The sequence below is a fragment of the Balaenoptera musculus genome, chromosome X, assembly GCF_009873245.2.
Source record: "Balaenoptera musculus isolate JJ_BM4_2016_0621 chromosome X, mBalMus1.pri.v3, whole genome shotgun sequence".
Classification (NCBI taxonomy): Eukaryota; Metazoa; Chordata; class Mammalia; order Artiodactyla; family Balaenopteridae; genus Balaenoptera; species Balaenoptera musculus.
In genome coordinates, this window is record NC_045806.1 from 69831320 (window position 1) to 69840363 (window position 9044).

Here is a 9044-nt window from a genome sequence, read left to right on the forward strand (position 1 = left end):
ATTTCCATTTGCATGGAATATCTTTTTTCCATCCCCTCACTTTCAGTCTGTATGTGTCCTTAGGTCTGAAATGGGTCTCTTGTAGACAGCATATATACGGTTCTTGTTTTTGTATCCATTCAGCCAGTCTGTATCTTTTGTCTGGAGCACTTAATCCATTTACATTTAGGCTAATTATTGATATGTATGTTCTTATTGCCATTTTCTTAATTGTTGTGGGTTTGTTCTTGTAGGTCGTTTTCTTCTCCTGTGTTTCCTGTCTAGAGAAGTTCCTTTAGCATTTGTTGTAAAGCTGGATTGATGGTGCTGAATTCTCTTAGATTTTGCTTGCCTGGAAAGCTTTTGATTTTGCTCTTGAATCTGAACGAGATCCTTGCTGAGTAGAGTAATCTTGGTTGTAGGTTTTTCCCTTTCATCACTTTTAATATATCCTGCCCCTTCCTTCTGACCTGCAGAGATTGTGCTGAAAAGTCAGCTGATAACCGTATGGGGATTCTCTTGTATGTTACTTGTTGCTTTTCCCTTTCTGCTTTTAATATTTTTTCTTTGTGTTTAATTTTTTTAGTTTGATTAATATGTGTCTTGGCATGTTTCTCCTTGGGTTTTTCTGGTATGGGACTCTCTGCCCTTCCTGGACTTGATTGACTATTATTTTCCCATGTTAGGGAAGTATTCTACTCTCATCTCTTGAAATATTTTCTCAGGCCCTTTCTCTTTCTCTTCTTCTTCTGGAATCCCTATAATTTGAATGTTGGTGCATTTAATATTGTCCCAGAGGTCTCCGAGACTGTCCTCATTTCTTTTCATTCTTTTTTCTTTATTCTGCTCCATGGCAGTTATTTCCACCATTCTATCTTCCAGGTGGCTTATCCGTTCTTCTGCCTCAGTTATTCTGCTTTTGATTCCTTCTAGTGTGTTTTTAATTTAGTCATTGTGTTGTTCATCACTGTTCGTTTGTTCTTTAGTTCTTCTAGGTCCTTGTTAAACATTTCTTGTATTTTCTCAATCTGTGCCTCCATTCTATTTCAGAGATTTGGCATCATCTTTACTATAAATATTCTGAATTCTTTTTCAGGTAGATTGCCTATTTCCTTTTCATTTATTTGGTTTTGTGGGTTTTTACCTTGCTCCTTCATCTGCAACATACTTCTCTGTCTTCTAATTTTCTCTAACTTGCTGTGTTCAAGTTCTCCTTTCCACAGGCTGCAGGGTCATAACTCCTCTCGCTTCTGGTGTCTGCCCCCAGTGGGTGAGGTTGGTCCACTGGCTTGTGTAGGCTTCCTGGTGGGAGGGACTGTTGCCTGAACTCTGATGGGTGAAGCTGGATCTTGTCCCTCTGATGGGTAGGGTCATGTCTGGTGGTGTGTTTTGGGGTGTCTGTGAGCTTGGTACGACTTTAGGCAGCCTGTCTGCTGATGGGTGGTTTTGTGCTCCTGTCTTGCTTGTTGTTTGTCATGAGGTGTCCAGTACTGGAGCTGCACGCAGTTGGGTGGAGCCAGGTCTTGGATTGGAGATGGAGACCTCTGGGAGAGCTCTCTCTGATTAATATTCCCTGGGGCCAGAAATTCTCTGGTGGTCCAGCGTCCTGGACTTTGCACCCCCACCCCAGAAGCTCAGGCTCAACCCCCAGCTGGGGAACCAAGACCCTGCAAGCCACACATCATGGCAATAAAGGGAAAAAAAATGGGGGGGAGAAAACAAATGAAAACAAACAGAGAAACAAAATTGAAGACAAATAGCAAAGACAGAAGCAAACAAACAGCAATTAAAAAAAAAAGGCAAACAAAACCCCAGACAAATGGTAAAAGCAAAACCAAACAAACAAAAGCAAAGAAACACACACAAACACCAAAAAAAGAAACAAAAACAAAATAAACAAAAAACAAGAGAACAACCAGACAAACAAAAGAACCCCAAAACGAAATCAAACAATTAAAAACAAAACTAACAAAAACACAAAGGAAACAACAAAACTAAAGTGGAATGCAAACTGAAGAATAAAGCAAAGAAAACAAAACAAACACATAAAAACGATTTAATAAAAGATAAAAACAAAACAGAACAAAGAAAAGATAAAAGGAAAAAACAGAATGAAAAAGCAAAGTAAAAATAGAAATATAAAACAATAAAATATATTAATTTTTTTTTAATTTAAAAGAGAAAAAAGAAAAAAATGAACAAACAAAAAAAACCCCAGGAAAACTAAATAAAAATAAAAATTAAAAATAAAAATAATTTAAGAAAACAAAACAATACCAACAGCTGAATGAATCAAAACATAATAAAAATAATCGTAATAATAGTATTTCCCTGGGGTCTCAGCTGTCACTGTCCTTGCCCCTGTTGTGAGCCACAGCCCACCTCTGCCTCCCCAGGAGGCCCTCCACTGCCTCTAGGTTGGTCTCTGGACCTGCTGTGGGCCCTGTGGGGACAGCTCAGACTCTGATCTGGCCCAACTCTTATGTGTGCTTGCCCCCAAAGTCCACAGCTGCCAGAGCTAGATTGGCTTCATTTGTGGGAACACTCTTCCATTCAGGTATTCCATAGATGCAGGGTCTATCAAGCAGATCGCGGGCATTTAATCTGTGGCTTGTGCAGCTGAGGGAAAGATTTTCGTTACTCTTCCTTAGTCACCCCCCACTGGGGCTCAGCTGTGGTTTTAGCCCCACCTCTGCATGTAGGCCACCCACAGGAGTCTGCTCCCGAGCCTGCCCTAGAGCACTCAGGTCTGCCCCAGTGAGGACAGGTCACAGAGGTGGCATGGCTTCCTGGGTCACAGGACCCTCAGCTGTGACAGGTGCACGGGTAAGCCAGCGGCCACGGGCACGAGTGATCCAGCCCTAGTGGGAGTCTTTTCTAGTGCCTGGTGGCAGGTGTGCAAGGGCCAGCCCTGGTGGGGCCCTTTCCTAGTGCCTCAGGTGGCAGGGGACAGCACGTGTTGAGAGAGAGGCCGCAATGATGGCTCCACCCCCTGTGCATCACTCAACAGTGGCACCTTGCTTCCATGGCAGACCAGGATTCCTCCACAAGCATTCCTTGTTGCAGATTTCCTCCCCCCGTCCCTTCAGTCTGTCTCCTTGCAGCTAACAGAAGTTCTCCCCCTAGGTTTGCTCTCCAATCCCCACACTACAGCTCTCAGCCCACAGTGGACATGCACACCAGTGGATACATGTCCCAGTCTGAGGCACACAGGGCCATGGCACGGACTGTCTATGTAGTTCTCACTCTGTCCCGTCTGCCACAGACAGGCCATTTCACCCTCCTCTAACAGCCTCAGTTATTTCCCTTCTGTCCCAACTGATTTCCCTGTTGGTGATGGGGTTTCCCTGAATGCGGGAACCTCTCCTCTGCTTCAGCTCCCCCCCAGGTCTGCAGGTCCCGTCCTGCTTCCTCTCCTCTTCTTTCTCCCTTCTTCCGTCCATCCTACCCTGTTATGCGGGGATCTTTATTGTCCTTTCCGGTGTCCAAGGTCTTCTGCTAGTGTTCAGCTGGTGTTCTGTGAGAATTGTTCCATCTGTAGATGTATTCTTGATGCATTTGTGGAGAGAGATGAACTCCATGCCTTCCTACTCCTCTGCCATCTTTAAAACCCTGAAGCATTCTTTATGGAAATGATAACACTGGAAGAGAGAGAGATATTGAGATTGGTGGATTATATACTAATGCGAGTGTTTTTCTTGCTTTCCTCTGTAGCTTTACCTCTCTGAATAACACTAATGGCTAAAAGCTAATAAGTGCTTACTGTGTGCCAGCCACAGTGCTAAATGTTTTTATGTTATGTCACCACTTCACTAATGGGGAAACTTAAACATAGAAACTTTAAGTCACTTTTCCAATGTCATAGTCCTGAGTAGCTAAGGAAGGCTTTGAACTCAGAAGTAACTCTAATGTCAGTGCTCTTAACTGCTGTATTAGTTTCTTGTGGCTGCTATAACAAATTACCACAAATTGGGCAACTTAAAACAGTAGGCATTTATTCTCTTACAGATCTGGAATATAAAACCCTGAATTCAAAGTGTCAGCACTGTTGCTCTGCCACCAGAAGTTCTAGGGAAATATCCATTCCCTACCTCTTCCAGCTTCTGATGGCTTTGTTGGCTTGTGACCACATCATGCCCATCTCCGCCTCCATCTTCACATCACCTTCTCCTCTGTGTATGTCTCTGTCTCCTCTTCTGTCTCTTAACAGACAAGCAAGATCCTTAACTTACTCACATATTTTGACATTTAAGTAATATTCACAGGTTCCAGGGGTTAGGGACATAGTTTTGGGGAAGTCACCATTTAGCCCACTATAACTACTATGATACACGTTCTCCTATTCAGTTTCTTTTGTTCTCAAACATTGACTTTTTAGCAGGCATTTTTAATTTTATAACCAATATCCCCTTCATCTTTGCTAACAGAATCCCAGTTTTGTTTGGGTCATCTAAGTTTGTCCCTGTTTTTTCCAGCATCCCTTGCAGCTATTTCTGGCCAATGAAATTGAATGGGGAGTATGATGGGGATAGGGTTCTGGGAAAGTTTTTGCCTTCCTGATAAGAGGAGATGGACTTCCCTAGTCCTTCCACTACATCTAGCAATTCCACTCATGAGTATTTATCCAAGAGAAAGGAAAACTTATGTTCACACAAAACCTATACATGAATAGAAGCTTTATTTGTAGTAGCCAAAACTGGGGGGGGGGGGGGAAGCCAAATGTCCTTCAACTGGTGAATGGATAAACCATAATACATCCATATGATGTACTACTGTTCAGCAATAAAAAGAATGAGCTATTGATACATGCAACAACCTGGATGAATTTCCAAAGAATTATGTGTGAAAAATGTAAATCCTAAAATTTTCCAAACTATACGATTCCATTTTTATAACATTTTTGAAATGACTACATTTTAGAAATAGAAAGCATGTTCATGGCTGTCAGGGGTTGGGTTGCAGGAGGTAGAATAGAGTTTGCTGTAGTTATAAAAGAGCAGCAAGAGGGATCCTTGTGGTGAAGGAATTATTCTGTACCTTGACTGTGGTGGTGGATACAGGAACCTACACATATGATAACAGTGCATAGAACTAAATTCACACACACACACACACACACACACACACACGAATACAAATAAAACTGGGGAAATCTGAATAAGATTGATGAACTCTACTAATGTCAGTATCCTGGTTGCTATATTGTACTATAGTTTTGCAAGATGTTACCATTGGGGAAAACTGGGTAAAGGGTACATTGATTATTTATGTGTTATGTCTTACAACTACATGTGAATCTACACTATCTTAATAAAAAAGTTAATGTCATGATGGTATATTTATAGAGTGTTAAGGAATACAACAGGAGGAGGTACTTAAATCTGCCTTGGATGTGGGGAAAAGGGAAGACTTTGTATTGAAATAGATGCCTAAACTGAGTCTTGAAAAATGAGTAGGAGCACTCCAGGTAGATGGGGAATGTATATAGGGGATACTCCAGGAAGAGAGACTAGAAGGCAAAGAAACCTGAGAGAGCATGCCAGACTGAGTGAGCTGTAAGTAAGTGAAGTATGGCTGAAGCATAAAGAGCATATGCATGAGATATCACTTTTCCTGAAATGTTCACCATTGGTAGTAGTCAAAAGGAATCCCTGGAATTCAACACTATGATACATAAGAATTGAAAGAGAACCCTAGCATTTCTTGTTCTCCAAGAGTTAGGAGAAAGACATACCTCCTTCCCTGGTCTCCACCTTTTCATTACATAAATGAAGAATTGGCCTCATATCTCTCTGTATTCCTTGCAGGATCCCCACCTCTCTCTCCCTCACCCCCAACACTCACAGCCTCACAACTATTATCTGCTTTGAGATCATTAGAATCATCTCATTTCACCCTTTATCTCTGTTTTCTTCTGTCGCCTAAAGAAGTCCAGAAATCCCAAATCCCTAATCTGCATACAACTGCGCAAATTCTCTTTTTGTCCTTTTCCCCCACCCCTCACACCCTCCTGAATTTCTTCTACGATGTCTACTGGAACTTACAATCCTTCACCAGAAAAATTCCCTATATCCTCAACCTCTTTTCTGAACATTCCTTTCACCTTCTTGATCTAGGAACTCTGGCTCTCCCATGAAGACATTGCTTCACCTGAAGTCCTATCAAGTGGCAGCTGTTTCCTTTCCTATACCCCTCAAATCAATGGTCCTAGAGGTGGGTTAAATGTTCTACTTACAACTCATTTACTCTCTCTCTCTTCCCTAAACACTCTTCAGCTTTGAATTTCAAGTCATTTATTCATTCACTTATTAATTCATATAATAACTTATTGAGCTATATGCCAGGTATTATCCTAAGACCTGAGGATATAGTGATAAAAAATATAGAGAAAAATCCCTGCTCATATGGAGTTTATATTTTACTACCCTTCCTCATTGAGTTATACCACTCATCCCTTGAGGAGTTTAGCTTCTGGCCCACTAGCCGTCATTATACTTAATGATGTCAATATCTATATTAATGAATTTTCCAATCCTTTGGCCTCTTTTTCCTTGATCTCCTCTCTTTTCCAGTGATCTTGTCCCTCACTCCACCTCAGCCACTTACTCCCGTAGTCTTTCTCTAGCCCTAGTCATTCATTACCCTCTTCATAACTCAATTTTTAGCCTTACATTATCTGATCAAAACCACCTATCCCTATAGCACACTCTTTTTTTTTTTTAGCTCCTTGACTTCTTTAATTATTCAGCCATTATAGGATATGCACTCCTTTGACCCTATCAGCTTTTCACTGTTCCTCATCATTCTCATGCTCTCACTTCCCCCTATACCTAATTCAAATTCCATGGTTCATCATTATAATCATTCCCTTGCACATATCCTCAATATTCTTGTCTTTTTCTTGCTTGTACTCATCTTCCAAAACCCAATCCTAGTTAAATCCAGTTCTTTACCTACTTTCACCTGCACCCATGCAGCTGCAGTTTGCTTGAGAAAAGCACACAAGTACACTTACTGGTCTTATGTCAAATTCTTCATCATGAACCTCATCTGTGCTTTTAGTATTACCTGGAAATCATATTAAATTTCCTTAGTCCAATCTTGTTCCCACTCTCCTAGATGTCTATTTAATACCTTCTCCTCATCAAATCTCCAGTATCTCCTCTCTCTCCTCACTCTAGTTGATGACATTCCTTCCTATTTCACTGAGAAAATTGAATCAATCAAAATAAAACTTCCAACTGTATACTAGTGTAACCTTATCAGGAATGAGGGGAAGTTTCTTATTTTAGAAATATTCCAGCTAATTCCAGCAACCCCTAATGAATTCATAGATCTAAGCAAAAATCATCAATTGCTGCTAACAGCTTAACAAGAGAGACATCTGGACATTATATGCCTCCTGATGGTACTATACAGTGCCATCTATGAAATATTCTTGCAAAAACTTGAACCCATATCTCATTAAGCCTCTAGAATGCAAATTACAGAGAACAGAAAAACATGTTAAAAGTCACCATGAGGACGCAAACAGAAAAATCTAGACTGTGGGAGATTCTGTAAGACAAATAATTCAGTTTTTCAACAAGCAAATTAAGGAAAATAGATGGAAAGAGAATCTATAGATTAAAAGGGACTTAAGACACACATTGGCCAATTACATTTCATGGACCTTGTTTGGATCCTATTTCAAGAAAACATTGCTAAAGGTCAATTGGGGTATTTTGACCACTGAATGGATACTTAATGCTACTAAGGAATTATCATTAGTCTTTTAATTGTGGTAATGTGGTTAAATTTTTAAAAGAACTATCTTTTAGAGACATATAATCAAATATTTATGTTTCATAAATCATAAATATTTAAGGTTCTTATGGTACTTATTATGGAAACATTTATGGTAATAATATGCCATATGGGATTTCCTTCAAAGTAATCTGGGGAAAGGAAAGAGTGTAGGTGGGCCTACAGGAAAAGCAAGATAGGTGATGAAGAGATAATTGCTAAATCTGGGTGATGACAACAAGAGGTTCATTATCCCATTCTCTTTACTTCAGTATATGTTTGAACTTTTCCAAAATGAAGAATATTTTAAAAGAGAGATTTTCCACAAGCAATCAGAAGAGAACTTCCTGCTGACTTACCGGCAACAGTACACACATATTCTGCTTCCCTCTTGCCATTATCCACACCCCATGGTAAGGCAGACCACTTCATTTGTACACTATTCAAAGTGTACAAAGGACCCATCCCTCTCAGCTATTCAAAGATGCCATTCCAGTAACTCTCCTTTATTTCACCTGCATTATTAATTTCCCCTCCCTACTGGATCAGCCCCAATCAGCATATAAACATGCTATAATTTCTTACATTAAAGAAAAAAGTCCTCTTTAGGCACCCTGTATATCCCTCCAGCTATTGCCACATTTTTCTGCCCCATTTAGAGTAAAACCCCTCAAAAGAGTTTTCTACATTCATAGTTTCCAACTCCTCCCATCCTATTCTCTCTGGAATCCATTCCAACCAGGCTTTTACTCTTACCACACCACTGGAACTTCTCTTGTGAAAGCCACCAATAATCCCAATGTTCTTAAATCCAGTGGTCAATTCTCAGTCCCCACCTTACTTGAACTCTCAGTAGCATTTGATGCAGTTTATCACTCCCTTCTCAAAACAGTTTCTTCACCTGGCAGCCAAAACAACATACTCTACTGGTTTTCCCCTTCCTTGCTCCTCTCTCCTTCTCAGTCTCCTTTGCTGGTTCATTCTCACTTTTCTGATTTCTAAACAATTCACTTCCCTAGATTTCATTCCTTCTCTTTTGTATCTATACCCTTTCTTGATCATCTCTAAATTTTATATTTCTGTCCTGGACTTTTCCCCTAAAAAACATTTTTGAAATCCACACTACATTTGGATATTTAACAGGCATCACAAACTTAACCAGTCTACAACTGAACTCCCTAAAAGCATTCTTCCCTTCTATCCATGTCTCCACTTCACTTGGTAGCAACTCCATCCTTTCAGTTATTCAGGCTGAAAACTTTGCAGTCATCCTTGACTTC